The sequence below is a fragment of the Peromyscus leucopus genome, chromosome 20 (genome assembly GCF_004664715.2).
Source record: "Peromyscus leucopus breed LL Stock chromosome 20, UCI_PerLeu_2.1, whole genome shotgun sequence".
Taxonomy (NCBI): Eukaryota; Metazoa; Chordata; class Mammalia; order Rodentia; family Cricetidae; genus Peromyscus; species Peromyscus leucopus.
In genome coordinates this window covers 40,615,218-40,634,370 of record NC_051080.1, presented here as the reverse complement: position 1 = coordinate 40,634,370, position 19,153 = coordinate 40,615,218, and the positions used below count along the sequence as shown (strand labels likewise).

Genomic DNA, 19,153 nt, shown 5'->3' with positions numbered 1-19,153 from the left:
TAGTGGAAGAGAGAATAGACACCACAGTTTGCCTTCTGACCTCCACACATGTACTACCACATGCATGTGCAGGTGTATGCACATGCGCACACACACACACACACACACACACACACACACACGCGCGCGCGCGCGCACATTTTAAAATTTTAAAATTCACATTTTATGTGAATGGATACACAAATGGGTATATCAGGACACTGGAATATTACTCAGCAATAAACACAAATGAACTATCAAGAAACATGGAGGAAGTATGACTTGTATTTTGCTTAATAAAAGAAGCCAATATGGAAAGGCTACATATTGTATGAATTCTATTTCAAGATATTTTGGAAAAGGCAGAACTATAAAGACGTTAAAAACATCAGTAGTTACCAGGGAATCAACATTAAAAAAGAGGGAGATAAATAGGTACAGTGTATTGGGCTTTAGGGCACTGAAGTATCCTGCATTATTCCATAATGGACACATGGCAGTATGATGTTATCAAAATCCACAGAATACTGCAATGTGAAGAATCAACCTTAACATCAATTCTGGATTATAGGTAATAATAATGTCTCAGTACTGGTTCACTGATTACAAAAAATGCACCTCACTAACATAAGATGTATTAGTATATACAATGGGGAAGGGGTAGTTTGATGGTTAGCTTTAGTTGTCAACTTAACACAGTTCTGAACACCTGGAAAGAGTCTCGATGAAGCAGTGTCTACACTGGATTGTTTGGCCAGTGGACATGTCTGTCAGGGATTGTCTTGATTGAGTTAATGGATGTGGGTAGCACCGTTCCCTAGACATGGTGTCCTGAACTGTATGAGTGAAGAAACTGAGCTCAGCACAAGCAAGCAGGCAGGCACATCCACTTCTTTCTGCTCCTGACTACTGGAGATGATGTGAATTGCTGTTTTCAGTTCCTACGACCTTGACTTCCCTGCTGTGATGGACTGTAAACTGGGAATTGTTCCAAAATGAACTTTTTCTCCCCTAAGTTATTTTTGCCAAGATATTTTATCATAAAGACAGAAATTAAACTAAACAGAAGGTAAGAGAAGTATTGTGTACTATCTACTCAATTATTCTATAAACTTAAAATGGTGCCCAAAATTAAGTCTATTAATTTATCACAAAGCCAAATTCCTAGAGAACTCCTTGGACCTCCCACATATTCTGAGCTATGATCTGGGTTATGGTCCCTACTACAATAAACATGTGTTTTCTTAAGAAATCAGCACAGAAGAGATGCTTTCTAGTCAGCAAACATCTAGGTACTCAGCTATCTTCACTTCATGGCACCAGACTCAACTGACATCAGCAAATAGATGCATGCTCTCAGACTTCAGCATGTTTTCAAGTGGTCCATTCATAAGTGTGGTGAGTGTTTTCTATTCATTCTTATTCAATTCTTCTGGACAGCACTGCTGGCACCTCAAGAGGAGAAGAAACTACTATCAATCAATGGGAAAGTGTAGCGTGGACTATAAATACAGCTCATTTGCCTATATATCTTACACAAATAGTTGCCACTGATCCATCCACTTAGCCATCACAACTACATGAACAGTCTCTGATGTATTAAGTTAATTTCAGAATATAAAAGATCCATTAGATCACATTAAAAAAACTAGAAAAGACATTTTGAGGACAACTGGAAAATTTGACTGTGAGCTACATATTAGACAATATTGTTGAAGCATTAACTTTTTAGGCCTTACTCACTGGGGAACTACTAAAGTCTTCATGGGAACAGTATCCTCTTACTTCCTACTGATGGAACCACCAAGATATATATATATATATATATATATATATATATATATATATATGTACATATATATGTATGTATATTATGATAATGTATCTCCTATTATTGAATTTAGATATAGGATATTATCTGTTATTTTAATTTTTCTATACATTTGAGAATTTATAAGCAAAAAAGTGGAGATAGGGGACAATCCCAGTTGAAATTTTTTTCACAATTTTCATACCAGTTAGAAGAGTAAGCTGAATTTCACTAAGAATTATGCCAGTTTGTAGGTGGTTGGGACTCATATGAAGGGTGTTGTGATTATCAGATTATTGTCCTCGAGAAAAGGTGCCTGTCAACAGATCATCACATACTAAATGGAACAAGCTTTGTTAAGGATAGAAAGAGAAATATAATGGTTAGGAGGTGGTTTGTCCTGAGGGTGCATGAGCTATGTGAAAGGTGATAAAATCTATTTTTTATTTGTTGGTTAGTTTTGTTTTAAAATTATTAGATATATTTACTTATTTCTTGTGGGGTGGGGCACATATGTGCCACAGCATACATGTGGAAGTCAAACAAAAACTTGCAAGAGTTGGTTCTCTCCTTCCACTATGTGGGTCCTGGAGATAAAGCTCAGATTATGGGGCTTGCTATAAGTACCTTCCAAGCCGAGCAGGAAATTTTTAGGTCATGGGAAGAGCTTCCCACCAATGGGATTGAAGAAGCCTTTGTGGAAGCCTTGGACTCTTCAAAAGCAGATTGTTGTAAAAAGCAACTTGTGTGCTCTGGCTTCCTGTCTAGTGATATGACCCCTCCCTGACACACAATACTCTGGCCACTGTAGTGTTATCTATGGTGAGTTCTCACCAGCTCTCAGCTGCTGATAGCACCATGCTTTTGAAACTGTGAGTCAAATAAGCCTCTTTTCTTCTATAAAATTATCTTGCATTGGGTATTTCTTTATAGCAACAGAAAAACAAGCATTAAGGAGGAAAGCTTAAAGGTAAAAGGAGGAGTCTTCAAAAGGGAGAATATAGAATCAATCAAGAGAGGGAATTTGCTTATCAGAATGACATGCAACCAATTATTTGGTACCTTTTCACTGGACAAACATATCAGAGTCACAAAACAGGACCATTTTTTATACGTGTGTAGCTGTGATGGAATTCTTATATTTATTCCAAGGCTAAAGTAATAGAATTGGAGGTTTAAAAAAAAAGGAAAAGAAAATACAAGCTGTGAATGGCTCAGATATTATCACCAAGAAAAGAAACCTTCAGCTTTTCAAACAAGTGACCATGGAGAAATCATTGCATGGTTATGTCAAGAGAGCAGAATTCAGGTGCAGTGCAGCCCAGTGAGAAAATGCATGCTTAACACAAGACTCCAGGTTCAACTGCCAGCAGCAAAAGGAAAAACAACAAGAAAGCATAATTCAAAACTTCTCTCCTTCTCCACCAAGCCCTCAATTTACTTAACCAAGAAATGGCTGATAGCATCAATATCTAAATTATTTTTATATTGCATATTGATACATTTAAAAGACAATTTGAAATTCAAGCTGCACACTTTGGATTTGTATATTTTTCTGTTATACTTCAGTATAAAGTTGACTAAAATAAATAATAAGAGAGTAACCTTAGCCTTAGAAAATGAAGCCCATTTCCCCAGTTAGAGCATTCTTTTTATTTTTTTATTTTATTTGTGCATGTATTTATGTGTACATAGGTGTACACGCATATGTATGCCATTTATGTGTGGAGGCTGAAAGTCAACTATGGGTGAGTGTCATTTTTCAAGATCTGTCCAACTTGATATTTTGAGTTTCTCTGGGACCCAGGGCTCATTAATTAGGGTAGGGTAGCTGGCAACTGTGCAGGATCCTCATATCTCTGACTTTCCCGTGCCTGGATTAAAAATATATACCACCATACCTGAATTTTTGCCTAAGTGTTATGGTAGAACACAGATTCCTTTTTGTTTGTTTATTTGGGTTTTTTGTTTGGTTCGGTTTTTCCACTCAGGGTTTCTCTGTTTAATAGCCCTAGCTGTTCTGGAACTTGCTTTGTAGACTAGGCTGGCCTCAAACTCACAGAGATCCACCTGCCTCTGCCTCCCAAGTGCTGGGATTAAAGGCTTACACTACCACGGCTCAGCATGGAACACAGATTCTTGTGCTTGCCTGTCAAACTTTACAGAGTGAGCTATCGACCCAGTCCCCAAGCATTTTCTAATGGGTGCATCTTGTGGCTCTTTTCCAGGCATGCCTGTATATGTGAGAGCTAATTTAGAAGCAGAGCCAGACACTCAGGAAATATAGAAAGCTTGGTATCTTACAGTAGTAAAGGAAATCCCTCCCCCTCCACTCCATGTTCATAAAAGAGAAAATCTTGGCTTTATGATTGTTTGGAACATACATGTAATGTAACACATTTTTTCCATAATCCAAGTTTCCAAAAAACTAGTCACAAAATAAAGAGCGGTGTCAGCTGTGCTTCCCAAAAAAGAGGGAGTGTAGACTGGAGCCTCAAAACCATCAGTTGGTAGCTATGAGACGACCATGGTAAGATGTGTCATTCTATCATGTTGGAGTAAATCCCCGAGCTGGACAGACAGCAAACCTGGCTTGGTTTTCAGCTAGTAGAGGTTTAGTTCCTAGTAACCATAGATAACACACTCTTACCTGGTTGTCACCTGTGGGACAAGCCAAGATGCTTTTGTGGGGAGTTCTTAGGAGGTAACTACAGTTTAAATGCAGAACAGACATGTCACAGCAGCTCTAGACAAATTTCTCTTGAGCCAGAGGCTGCTGCAGCCAGTCCAAATTCAGGAAACCACAGGGAGCCTTTCTTGTTATGGATAAAGCAAGCAATTTGTGGTGACAGTGTTATCATTTCTCTCCCCCATTGTCCTGATGGCTGTGCTATTAACCCAAAGGACCTATGCTGTGCCCTCTCCAAACTGGAGACTTTAAGGACTCAAATAGGCTAAAGATGCTGGCCACCACTATGCACTTAAGTCAAGAGCTGATTCATGTATCTGCTGAGTGCCTACTATGTGCAGCTGAGGAATGGGACTGTGGGACAAGCCAACAGGAGTTACTGAAATGAAACTTGGAAATAATAATTGACAGAGAATTACTTTCTCAGCTTAAATGGTTGGGTTCTTGAAGGTCTTCTGGCCACTTTCAAAAGAAAAATCAACATGGGATATGTAGGGAAGAGGAATCCAATCTGAAACCAATAAACCTGCACTGGAATCTATCTGTAAAATGAGAAAACAGTAATGTCTGCCTCCAAAATTTCATAGGAAGGCTAAAGAGAGGAAGTGTATGAAGTAGTTAATAAAGACAACTTCAAAGGACACCATGCAAACAGTTCCTTCTATGTGTGAGGCTGCACTTGCCCTCTCGGGCAGACAGGCAAGGTGTCATATGGGAAGGAACTGCTTGGAACTAAGCCAGGTGGCCAGAAGGATCCTGATGATCCTGACATGAACTCAGCAAAACAAACAAAGTGATCAAGACTCAAAGTCAATAAAGAAATGTTCTGAGGCTGTGGTCAAATCCACCCCCACAAAACAAAAACAAATAGAAACCTGCCCATCAATATGCAGAGTTCCTTAAGGTTAGAAATCATTTAAGTAATGTTCTCATTGGTTTATGAATGGCCCCTTTGCCATGAACTTAGATGACACAACTATGATCCTAGAGAAATGGCCCATTGTGTGTGCAGAGTTGAGAAGTCTTCTAGAAAGCGTATCACAATTTCTAGAATGTGGCTCATATGCCAATAGTTACATGACATGCAAAAGACTAAATATTTGCTGTTTTTAGTAAATTAATTTACACAGCTAGGATATGAGGCAATGCCCAGGAATTCCAGTGGAGCACAAAGTGTCCTGTGAACTTGAAAATTCAATATAGCCCGAGGAATCCTGCAGTCATCTCTCCACTTCCCAGAACCAGAGATGACACTTGAACCGTGTGACAGTGAAGTTCAAATATAACATAGAACATCTTTTAAAAAAAAAAAAAAAAAACTAGAACGAAGGAGGACCCGCTATCACTGCTAGACTCAAAGAGCCCCAGTACAAAGCCAGAGATATTTCCAAAGCAAGAACATATTTTCATGCTATGAAAGATTTTAAAATGTGTAGCCCAGGCTGGCCTCAAACTCGTTATCCTCCTGCCTCTGCCTCCTTCAGTAAATCCTACCAGCATGTGTATGTACCCACTCATAAGTGGATACTAGATATAAAGCAAAGGGTAATCAGGCAACAACCCACAACTCCAGAGAAGCTAACTAACAGGGAAGACCCAAAAAGGGATGCATGGACCGCCTTGGAAGGGGAAATACATGAGATCTCCATGAGTAAACTGGGGGTGAGGGGTGGGCAATAGAGAGCAGGGGATAGGGGATGAGAGCATAAGGGAATGGGACAGTTGAACTGGAACAGGGAGGGAGGGTGAATGCAATGAAAGAGATACCATGATAGAGGGCGATATCATGGGGATAGAGAGAAACCCGGTGCTAGGGAAGTTGCCAGGAATCCTCAAGGATGACCCCAGCCTGGGCTACTAGCAATAGTGGAGAGTGTGCCTGAACTGAACTGGCTTGCCCCAGAGATCAGACTGGTGACTACACTAACTGTCATCACAGAACTTTTCTCCAATGACTGATGGAAGTAGATGAAGAAATCCACATCCAATCACTAAACAGAGCCAAAGTGAGAGAAGAGGGATTCTATGAGCAAATGCATTAGGATCATGATGGGGAAACCTGCAGGGACAACCAAACCAAACTACAGGGAACTCAAGAAAGTTGAATCAATGGCTGTGGAGCCTACATGGGACTGGACTAGGCCCTTTGCATGGCGAGACAATTGTGTAGCTTGATCTGCTTGGGAGGGCCTCTGGTGGTAGGATCAGAATCCATCTCTGGTGCATTAATGGGTTTTTGTGGAGCCCACTACCTATGATGGGACACCCCGTGAAGCCTTGAAGCAGCGGGAAGGGCTTGAACTTGCCTCTACTGAATGTACCTCCACATGGGAGGCCTTGCCTTCTTGTGGGAGGGAGTGGAGGATGAGTTGGGAGGGGAGGCTGAGGGGGGGTGGGAAGAGGGAAGAGGGGGAATCTTTGATTGGTGTGTAAAATGAATGAAAAATTCTTAATAAAAATAATACCAAAAAAAAGTTTAAAAAAGAAAGATTTTGAAATAGTAGAGCCAGCGTGGATGGCCTTTAATAGGAGGCTAAACAAACTCCAATCTTCGTGCCTTCCTCCTGAGAAAGTCAACCCTTCAATTTTCTTGTCCTGAGCCAAGACCTTTCCAGAAGGAAAATTTTACCTGCACAATAATAATGACTGCCCTAGTGAACTTGACTGAGTTGGGATCGAAGGGTGCCAATACTACACTTATCTCTCTCTCTGGGCTCCATGCACCAACGTGCTAAGACAGGGCTTGACCACAGTAAAAAGACTCAAGGTAAGGCCTTCTAAGTTCTTATTATTTGTGGAAGTTTTAGTTTGTGACAGTGACACTGTCTTCCATTTCATGGCAGATCTATTATATAGCATTGTCCTATGCAAGCAGCAGGACACAGGGCTGTCCAGGAACCAGCCACCAAGGACACTTAAGCAGAGATCAGTAAAGTCCACATGCAGTCTGAACAGATCAATTTGGAAACTGTCATTATCTCCAAACTACACTAGTATCAGATGAAACTGTCATTTTGTAGGTAATAAAGTCACCATTTTGTGTTAACTATAGGAAAATTCCCATTTTTTGTTTTAAACTTAAAAATGTTTAATGGCTATTAGATGAAAGGCAAAAGATAACCAGACTACAACCCACAGTTCTGGAGAGGCTAGCTAGGAAGAAGAACCCCAAGAGTGATACATGGATCACCCTGGGAAGGGAAATGAATGAGATCTCCATGAGTAGACTGAGGGTTGGGGGACAATGGAGGGTAAGGGATGGGGGACGAGAACATAAAGGAACAGGATGGTCAAGCTGGAACAGGGACAGAGTGGAAGAACAATGAAAGACCATGATAGAGGGAGACATCATGGGGGTAGGGAGAAACTGAGTGCTGTGAAATTCCCAGAAATCCACAAGGATGACCCCACCTTAGACTACTAGCTATAGCAATGAGGGTGCCTGAACTACCTTACCCCAGTAATCAGATTAATGAATACCCTAGGTGTCATGATACAGCCTTCATCCAATAAATGATGGAAGCAGATGCAGAGATCCTCAGCCAAGCACCAGGCCAAGCTCCAGGAGTCCAGTGGAAGAGAGAGAAGAGGGATTCTATGAACAAAGGGCATCAAGATCATGATGGGGAAACCTACAGAGTCAACCAAACCAAACTAGTGGGAACTCATAAACTGTGGACCAATAGCTGTGGCACCTCCATGGGACTGGAATAGGCCCTCTGCATAGGTGAAACAGTTATGTAGCTTGATCTGCTTAAGGGGCCCCTGGCAGATGGATCAAGATCCATCCCTAGGACATAAATAGGCTTTTTGGAGCCCACTGCCTATGGTGGGACAACTTACACAGTCTTGGTGCAGGGGGAGGGGCTTGGACCTGCCTCATCTGAGTGTATCAGGTTCTACTGACTCCCCCATGGGAGGCCTTACTTCAGGGGAGGTAGGAATGGGGGCTGAGATTCGAGGATGAAGGCTGAAGAGTGGGAGGAGGGAGGGAAGGGGATCTGTGGTTGGTATGTAAAATGAATAGAAAATGTCTTAATAAAAATACTTTAAAAAATGTTTAATATAGTCTACGGCCATACCACCCTGAACGCGCCCGATCTCGTCTGATCTCGGAAGCTAAGCAGGGTCAGGCCTGGTTAGTACTTGGATGGGAGACCGCCTGGGAATACCTGGTGCTGTAGGCTTAAAAAAAAATTTAAAAAAAAAATGTTTAATATAATTTATGTGTGCACATGTAAGTGTGAGTGTTTTTGCATGTGTGTGTGTGAGAGAGACAGAGAGAGAGACAGAGAGCATGTGCACCACAGCATACATGTGACGATCCAGAGAACAGGGGCTAGTTCCCTTCTCCACTGTGGGCACTGGGATCAAATTCTGGTGTCAGGCTTACAAAGCAGGCACTCTCACTCCTGAGCCACCCTGTTCTTCTAAAAACTCCTTTTTTTTTTTTTTTTTTCTGCTGCTTGGCTTCTATTCTCAAGTTTTATGGAGAAGAGTAGCATCCCAACTTCATGGTCCTACTCCCTGCAACCTAATCCATTCCATCTCCCTACACATATGAACATGATACCACCCCAGGGTCTTGCCCCCGCCTTCCTCTGCCTTAGACTTTTCCTTCAAGCTCTCTATCCCAGGAAAGCCTAAAAAGAACACAACCCTAATCATCTATAACATTTTAAATTTTCTAGTAGTAAAACATATTTTTTAAAATGTATAGTTCACAGGTGAAGCTCTTAAAAGCTGTGGTGAAATACACATAACAAATATTATCAACCCAGTTTTTAGTACATAGTTCAATGCCATTATGTACAGTCACCTTATGTATCCAGCAGCACTTTTATCTCTAGGCTTTTTTTGTCATCTTAAACTGAAATGACCCTGCATCCACTTATCAGTAACTCCCCACTGTCCCTTCCCCAGGCCCTCTACACCTTCTCCATGAATCTGATTGCATCAGGTACCTCATAAGTGCAGTAAACATTTATCCTTTGTGTCTAGTTTGTCTGGCTTAGCATTCATTTGACACAGACTGAGCTATGGATTTGTTCCAGATTAAGATACATCAGGTTTGACCAGCCAAGACCACCTGAAAGGTCTCCGATGACACCATGGCCCAGATGATCCAACATCCAGAATCGTTTCAAGGCAACTGGCTCAGACGATACGGTCTCACGGACTACTCCATGATCCTAAAATTTTCTTTGTGTCCCCATAAGATACAGCGCCCCCTCCAGCAGAAGTAGTTAAGAGAAGCTACGCCCAAATTCCCAAATATACCAAGCTGGCTTTGGAGATGTGTAAAAGTTAAAACCTTCCATTTAAAAAAAAAGAAAAGGGAAGTGCTGTGGATGGTCTGTATGTCAAATAAAATACTGATTGGCCAGTGGCCAGCAGAAGTAGGTGGACAAGGAGAGAGGAGAATTCTGGAAGCAGAAGGCTGAGGCAGAGAGAGACACTGCAGCCGCAGCCATGACCAGCAGCATGTGAAGACGCCGGTAAGCCACCAGCCACGTGGTAAGGTATAGATTTATGGAAATGGATTAATGTAAGATATAAGGACAGTTAGCAAGAAGCCTGCCACGGCCATTGCTTACAGTTTGTAAGCAATATAAGTCTCTGTGTTTACTTGGTTGGGTCTGAGCGGCTATGGGACTGGCGGGTGACAAAGATTCGTCCTGACTGTGGGCAAGGCAGGAAAACTCTAGCTACAACTGAGTGTATGTTTTCGAAAATGCTTGTGATGAGAAGTGCTTCAGATTTTAGAATGTGTTTTCAAATTTTTGAAGATACACACACAGACACACACACACACACATATATATCTTTGTGCATATATATTTATATATACAATTTGTATATATACAGACTTGCATTTTATATACATATCTTAGGGACAAGACCCAAGTCTAAAGACTAAATTCTTTTATGTCTTATGTATATCTTGTGCACATAGCCTGGAGGTCAAGTCACATAATGCTTTTAGTAATTTTGTATGTAAAATTACTTTACAGAAACTTTATAGTGCTGGATTTTACATCAGTAGCATCATACCTACCACAAACACACTGAGATTTTGATGTATTTCTGATTTTCGGGGTAGGACTACTCAAGGTATAATATATTCTATTTAATCTAAAATATAAAAGAATGTTTTACAATATAAGTAGAAAATATAACAAGAACAAAAGTTGTTTTCTTATTCTGGAGTCAAATTCAGAACCTCATACACGTTAGGCAATCACTCTATCACTTAGTGTATCCTCAGCTCTGTAACATCTAATGAAAATATTTGATATGCTTTTTTCCATACTAAAGTTTTCAAATCCCAGCATGCATGTGTTTTATGCTTGCAGCATTTTATAGTGTGGCCTGACCACCTATCAAGTACTCAGTTGACACATGTCATGAGTGGCTCTCACAATGACAAGTTGTAGCATCTTATTTACTTCATCTGCCTTTTTACAATTTAAATTATATTCTGTTCCACGTTTAAATACTTTCCAATGCACCAGAATATAAGTTCCCAAGAGCATGGGGCAGATCTGGCTTTGTTTGTCTGTTTCTTGCTCTATACAAGCATACATGAACTGAAATATTGTCATATAAAACTCTCTAGATAAATATTTTAAAAGTAACTACTGTTGGAAATGCAAAGATCTGTCTCCAAATGCCACAGTGATCTTATATTATCTGGATAGAACCATCACTCAAGATGTCCTTTTTTTCATAATCCCATGTTATCTCCTTAGAACAGGAAAATCAAGTTGTCACCTTAGGGTCACTGAAACGCCTGACTTTGTCACTGTGACCTGCAGAACTTCCCTGAAACTCAGGGTCCTATTTACAGAACATAAATGAAAGTGGTTGGGGGTTATCACCTAGGGCTGCCAAAAACATTAAATCAACTAAAATGTAGAAGCACTTTGACCAGTGCCTGGTACTTTGTAAGTGCTCGGAATGTGCTGGACTGATAAATCACAGTAATGTGTTTTACTATTGCTATTTCAGGAGTGATTTCATATTGGTTCAGGTGCTTGTCCCCTTTGCACAGTCCACCCATATGCCAGTACTTTCTCCCCAGAGGCACTCATGCTCAGCCCTCACTCCCACTCCTGCACCCCTTTTACAGGCACCACTCAGCTGCCTCTAGGAGCCAAACTAACACTCTAACTGGATAAGTGAAAGCAAGGAGAAAAAAGACAACCTTTGAGGAGACACTCAACTTCGAATCTCTACTCTTTCTCTATGAAGTGGAACAATAAGAGTGAATACCTGTTGTATGTGTTGTTGGAAAAATTAAATGAGTTAATACCCACCAGAAGGTTTGTATAGCATTTAACTCATAATAAGCACTCAATAAATATCATCTAAAACATAACAGAGGTCTTACAATTAGACTACAACTTTTATGGCCTCATTTTAATTTATTTAGTAAGCATTTAGTCCTTGGTAAGTATGAGGCACTGTGTCTGCATGGCCCTTGTTCTCAGCTTTTGTTCAAGTAGACAGACAGACACCAGTCAGGTATAATCATGAGGAAGACATTATAGAACCCCACAGAAGAAGAATTAACTTAGGTGGATATGAGACAGGCAGGGTTTTTCATAGAGGAAAGGACATCTAGACTGAGAACAAAGCAAGAAGGAAGGGTGAGTGAGTGTGAAAGAACATTCTACGACTCCATTCCAAGCACCAACCACATGAAACTTCTCATTGACAGTTAGTCACTTTTCATTAATCTCCACACTTTCTTGCATCTACTCTGACTTTGCCTCTCTACCTCAAATAGATGGAGAATTCCCACATAGATGTTGCCCTGTCACAATGCAATAAATGTACTTTCTGTTTTCTCTCCTAAGAATAAATACCCACAGCTCCAACACTGTGGCCTGAACCACTGTCCTAGTCGTGAACATGCTAAGCAGCTCCTGACTTCAACACATACACACTCATTTAGTTTCTCATCAGTTTACATTCTATAGACTTACAAGTGCAAGCAAGGATGGTGTAGGCTCTAACATTATGACATTATTTCTATTTATGAACCTAGCATGCCTAGAAAGAGTGCTCAACTCCAGGCTTTCCCTTAGATAAGCAAGTGAACTTCCTTGACCCACATATACCACAGTCCATGTAGCAAACAGACCTAGCTTTCTTAGCCTTTACCAGAGACCCACCTTAAAAATTGGACAGTTTCATAGGTTCTCTGACAGATAAAATATAAAAGACATTCATTCAGATCAATGCCTTTTTCATTTACACCTGCTCTTTGGGATGGCCAATAGTGTAACTCATTATAGAGCATATTTAACATTTATCCAGCACAATTGGTGTGCCAAGGCTAATTACTATAAGAACTTTGGAGGGAGTGAGGAATGACCCTCAGGCTTTGATTGAGATACTGAGTTAATGAGGCTCAGGTTTCATACAACTTTTTAACTCAAAGCAAATAAGAATGAGGCAAACATTTTAAGTTTATTGATGCTAAAAACACAAGAATACTTTTTATGGCCTTACATGAGGTAAAGAGCCAGGAATTCAGTCTAAATAAGGAAGACATGGGGGGGGGGCACAGACCCTCTGTGTGAATCAGACCTGACTGGGAGTGAGAGCAGCACTGCATAGTTTTCTTTTCTAAAAGGTGGATACACCACTCACTACCGACCTTCTATAGCAGTTATCAGAACCACAGGCACAGAAGACATTGAATAGTGTGGGTGAGCACTGGATGTTCAACAGACATGACCTCCCCTCCATGCCTCATGATGTAATAAAAATAAGTTCATGAAAACATATCCAAGGCAAGGAAATTGCCCCTGTGAATTGTTCATCAGATTAAAGAAGGCAGAAGATGACAAGGTTTAAGACCTAAAAGAAAATGCCATTATCTCTTCAGACCACAGTCAACTGGTAATTCATCCCTGTCTTTTTGTTACCAAAATTCTTGATTTGAATTCTTGATTACATTTGAATAGAAATTGTTATACCCTTGAGAGCTTACTGATAAACAGTTACATGTGAGCTTTGGAAAATATGGATGATATATTTGAACATACATATACAAACGTGTACACAGAAACACACTTTTTCCTGAACAGTAATGCTTAAAATGATGGAAAAAGTTATTAAAAAATATGTTAAAAAAATAGATCTGGTGTTTCCAAAAACACTAGCAAAAAAAATGGTAGTATATATACTTGCTATTTATATATCACAAAAATTAGTAAGCATGAGAGTGTATGTATTTAATATATATACATATGTAAAGTATATTATATACAATCAAAATCTGCTATGCTTCACATTTTACTGTTTTTCCAGTTATGTGAGCAGAACAAGTTAAAACATTGCACTATACTCTTTATCAACTTAACGAATGAACCACAGTGTCTGTTTTCAGAGCTATGATACCACTGATGGCTTTATAACTCTATTTTTTTGGGGGGGGATGAATTAAATGCTCTTAGATAGTCAATACATAAAAGCCATGAGAGGATCTAAGGGCTAAATTCATAAGTTTATCAAAGTCAACTCCAACACTCTTTGTGAATTGTACATTTAAATGACCAGTTCCCATTTCTTAGGAGACCATCGAAGAAGCCAAGGATGAATTTAGCCATCAAGGGCAACAATCATGAGCAGTCATCATGTATCTCCATCTGCTATTCACTCTCTGTAAGTTTCCCTATCGTGTCAGTTAATGCTCCCTGAGCCCAGGGAAGGTAGATCAGGCAATGGTCATCACCAGCAACTAGCTGATGGACTGAGAGTCTCAGGTACAATCCATATTCATACAGCTAAAACAAATGTATAAGAGGAAAGGCAGAAGACAGACTCAAGGCACATAACTCATGAGGCATGACTTCTGCCCTTTGCACTAAGTGTGAATCTCTAATGTGTCACAACTCAGCTCTGCTGACTGATCACAGAATTCTTTAGAAGTTCTCAGTTTCACAGGCTACTTGATTGCCTACCTCTAGGTCTTCAACTCTCTCAGGCTTCAAGAGAAGCATTGCTACATTCTAACTGGGTTTGATTTCTCCATGGCAGTCACCTTTGCAGCCTTTCTATCCTTCTATTTCTACCTCTTTGGAAGGTACTCAGTGTTTCACAGTCTAACTAGTGGTGTAACAAAGCAAGATAGCACCACAAGGGCAACACATTCAACACAGCATTCACTGATGAAGCTGTCACTGGCCTCCCAGAATTTTGACTTTCTGCTCCCTCATCTCATAGGTCCTGCCTCATTTGTATCCTACAAGACTACACTTGCATATCATGTTAGGATCTATAGCTGTCAAACACTGTTTATCAGAAACCCTATTAAGCTAAGATTCAACTTGAATTCATTTCTATGATGCAGACAAACAAGGACAATACTTTTCAGTATGATCCTCTAAGGCCCTGAAATGTCTTCTGAATCAAAGAAGTCATATTCAGGATAGTTTCATTGATGACTATGTTTTCCAAGACTTAACAGTATTCACTCACAACACAAGAGGTCAAATTAGACTATTGCAAATAAAATGTTTACCTCTAAAATTATCAAGATATTTTAATTTTTTATTAACTGGAAAATAAAACCTATCTCTATCATATGAGATCAAAATAGACATTCCATTTCCAAAACAAGTTTCAGAAATAATGATGTATCTATTGTTACTCTCATGTAAGGACAGAATGTGTAATTGAAATATCTCTTATATTCAAAACTTAAACTACTGTATTTTTCTCCAAATTACTTTCCTTTCTCCAACACACAATTTTTAGGGTAAAATGTTCCTGACAGAAAGGGATAGCCCACTGTTAACTTATCAAAGGCTACGGGAAGAGTCAAAGCTTGAGATCGACTAATATACAGCAGTAGATAATTAACTTTTCTCTGTGATCTCAAAGTCCAAGTCTCCTAACCAAGGGCAAGACAGGACAGACTCTATTACTCCTCTCTGTCACATGAGAATTTGAAGATGGGCCTCAGAAAGTTCTTAGTAGCTCAAGGCATTTCCTCAGAAAGTACTACTTTAGATCAGACAGTCCAAAGTCCAGAGGTGTATAACGGACATCTCAGTTTGTTTGTTTTTGTTTGTTTGTTTGCTTGTTTTGTTTGTTTGTTTTTTTGGTTTTTCGAGACAGGGTTTCTCTGTGTAGCTTTGCGCCTTTCCTGGAACTCACTTGGTAGTCCAGGCTGGCCTCGAACTCACAGAGATCCGCCTAGCTCTGCCTCCCAAGTGCTGGGATTAAAGGCGTGTGCCACCACCGCCTGGCTTTTTTTTTTTTTTTTTTTTTTACCAATCCCAAAGCTCTTTACACTTTCATCTTCAAGCCCTTCACAAAAGAAGCTCCATTAAGTAGGGGTCCTTCCAAGTGAGGCAACACCACATGCAACAAACACTGCTCAAGGAGCTGTAGTCTAGACCAGCAAAATGTAACCACAAAGAAAAGTGAAAAACCTGTTAGCTTATTCATCACCTTCTCATAAAAGCTTCAAATGATCTGCTAAAATTGAATTCACCATCAAAAATATCTTGCAAAGATGGGTGAAAACATCCCTGATGGCTTCTGCCTAAGCCTACAGCCCATGTACCCATGGCCACCACACCTTTCAAACCACCACTTTCTCTTCCACCACTAATAGTACAGACAACTGACACACTCATTTCGACAGATACAAAAAAAATCATCTCTATCAGCTAGTGATTAAATGTAAAATGTAAAATCTTCCCATGAGTACTAGTGAAGGCATCTGCATTTGTTACAGGATGTAACTTCCAAGCCATGGAGTTGCAATATTGCATTACCTTGGGAACAAAAGGAATTACCAAGAAGCTGACATAGCTTGGCAAAACTATCTCTAGGACATAAGACCATAGATTGGAAACTAGAAGTTAACTGCTATCTGTTGGTCTGTAATGACAGTGCAGCTATAAGAGGCCCAGAACTAAATAAGGCAACTCTCCTCACCTAACATATATAGAGAGAGACACAAAATATAGCCCTCAAGTCAACAGCACATTTACAGAAAAAGGGTCTGTGGGCTAGAGTAGAATAGAAGTGTTGTGCATTTAAATTTATGATCCACTTCCAGTACAATTTGCTGCAGGGCTCTGAGTAAGCAGTGGCCTCTGTGTCAGCTCTCCATCACAGCAACGAAGACTGACATAAATCAGCTCTAAAAGAGAGAAGATTGGTTTTGGCTCATAGCTTTGGAGGTTTCAACTTGTGGTCAGTTTGGCTGCACTGCTTCTGGACCTGTGGTGAAGAAGACCAGGAATTAGAGCAAGCTGTTACCTCATGACGGTTTAGAAGCAAGGAGAGAAGAGCAGTGTCCCAAAAATCTCCTTCAAAGATATTGTCTTGGTGACTATTTCCATAGACCCACCTCTTAATGTATCCATCAGTTCCCAGCAGTGCTTAGCTGGGGCTGACACATGGGCTTTGAGGGAATATTTTAGTAACAGCATCCTTGTGAATTGGATACACATTTTAACCAAGATGTACTAGATAAGAACCATAATCCTTCTATACCACCTTTGAGTCATGCTTGGAAGACTGGTTCTCACGATGAGGTTTCTGTAGTATTATTATACTATTATTATTATTATTATTATTATTATTATTATTAGCAGCACCAGCACCTGAACTCTTGCCATGAATATAAATCCCCAAAAGCCACCTCAAAGCCACCAAATCAAAAATTATTGGAATTGCTACAGGGAGCTGCATTCTTCTTGTGCTAAAGTGAGTCTGTTGCACACTTGAGTTTGAGGACATCTGGTTTAAAATCCAAGAGTGAAAAAACGAAAGTAGGAAAGTCAAGTTATCTGTAGGAAGTAGGGGGATGAGGAAAGCACCCAGGTTGGGTAGCAAATGATATGAAAGGATGTCCATGAAAAGATTCAAGTTAGACAAATGTCAGGGAATTGAGGACACTGAGTGTAGGCTAGATACTAAAAGTTCTCAAAAATTTTATAGATTGCTTTAAGGATGAGTTAGGAAGGGCTAAGGAAACTAGATAAAGGGTATCAATAAAGAGGGCCAGATCAAGACAATGGACCACAAATATGAGAGGGATTTATGACATTTTAGAACTAGAACCTTCATCAAACCCAGGCCACAGAGACACTCCACTGGTGCTATTTATAGAAGTATCAGGAAAAGATGGATTTGAAGGAAGACTGACAATTAGTTGTTGTCTGGGTGTCAAGTATAAATATTTACCAGGAGGTTAAAAAACTGGGGTAGGAACTGGAGAGAAACAGCAGAGCCATAAAAACAAATTGAGGGTGACTTGTATTGAAATTATAGTGTGAAGCCAACAAATAGGTTACGTGAAGTGCCAAGGAAGAGGAACAGGCGAGGAGAAGGGGGGGGGAGGAAGAGACAGAACTCCACAGTAAATCAATACCCTCTCCCGTAGTCTCTAACCTATTGTTATATTCACCCTGGCTTGACCAGGAAAGCCATCCAAGTCCCCAAATGGAAAATATAAGACTTAGACTAGCCTGTGGATACAGAGAAGAATGTAAAAGTTTAGGTGCAGTATATGATCATTTGCGTTGCTTGAAAACAAGCCGAAGTTTAGTTTAGGTTTCACCAGTGTGAAGAATTGAAGGTGAAGATGACCAGTTTTAATTGTTTATGTGGAACCCATAGGGGTATCCTCCAGAGCTCCCTGTCATCCTGACTCCTGGCTGACCATGGCCTTTAGAAATCCTGCCAGGGACCAGGCAGTGGTGGTGCACACCTTTAATCCCAGCACTCGGGAGGCAGAGGCAGGCAGATCTCTGTGAAAGAAAGAAAGAAATCCTGCCAGGGATAAACAAGAAAAGCAATCCCAGGAATGATGTCACTTTGTCCAGATTCAAGTAACTATAGGTGACTATACCCAGAAAGAGGCCTACATATACATAATCAACTGATCTTTGACAAAGAAGCAAAAGTAAGACAATGGAGAAAAATCTTTTCAACAACTGGGACAGCTGGCCATGCACTCCATATACACAAAGAGATCCAAGTCTTACATCTTTTACATAAATTAACTCAAATGGACCATAGACCTACATATAAATGGTAAAACTGTCAAACTCCAGAAGATCAGCATAGGAGAAAATGTAAATAACCATGAATATATATTTGAGGTACAACATCAGAAGCCATGGTTCATAGAAGAAATAATTGATAAGACCGTCTCTTTCGAATTAAGACCTTGTACTCAGCAAATGTACCTTGACATTGCTGAGAGAATGAGAAAGCATGGCAGACTGAGAAAAATACTTGCAGAAGACATATGTGATGAAGGACAGTTATACAAAGGCAGTATAGCAAGTGGCCTGTCCTGTTACCCAGAGGGTGCACCCACCAAGCTCTTATGAACCAGTATTTATGTGGCTTTCATTCTGTCCTGTTCCCCTTTACTGGCCCTCTGGGATATGTTCTTAGCTGAATACAGCCACCACTGGAATATCTAAATTAAGACAAGTAAGTGTGTTGGTTAGTTTTTGTCCATGTCGCATAAGTTGCCGTCATCTTGGGAAGTGGGAGCCTTAGTTGAGAAAAGGCCTCATGAGAGCAGCCTATAGTAAATCTGTGGGGCATTTTTTTTATTACTAATGATGTGGGAGCGTCTGGCCCACTGTGGATGGTACCACCTCTGGGTAGATGTTCCTGAGCAA

General features: G+C 40.2%; 1 protein-coding gene and 1 non-coding gene across 2 annotated transcripts in view; one reads left to right on the top strand and one right to left on the bottom strand.

The window, feature by feature from the left end:
* Sdc2 (syndecan 2) overlaps positions 1-19,153 on the bottom strand; it is a 118,685-nt gene that overhangs the window by 36,523 nt on the left and 63,009 nt on the right. The window lies entirely within an intron of this gene.
* On the top strand, positions 8,547-8,665 carry LOC114709806. Its single transcript, XR_003736985.1, has one exon. It is a non-coding gene; the product is annotated as a 5S ribosomal RNA (ribosomal RNA).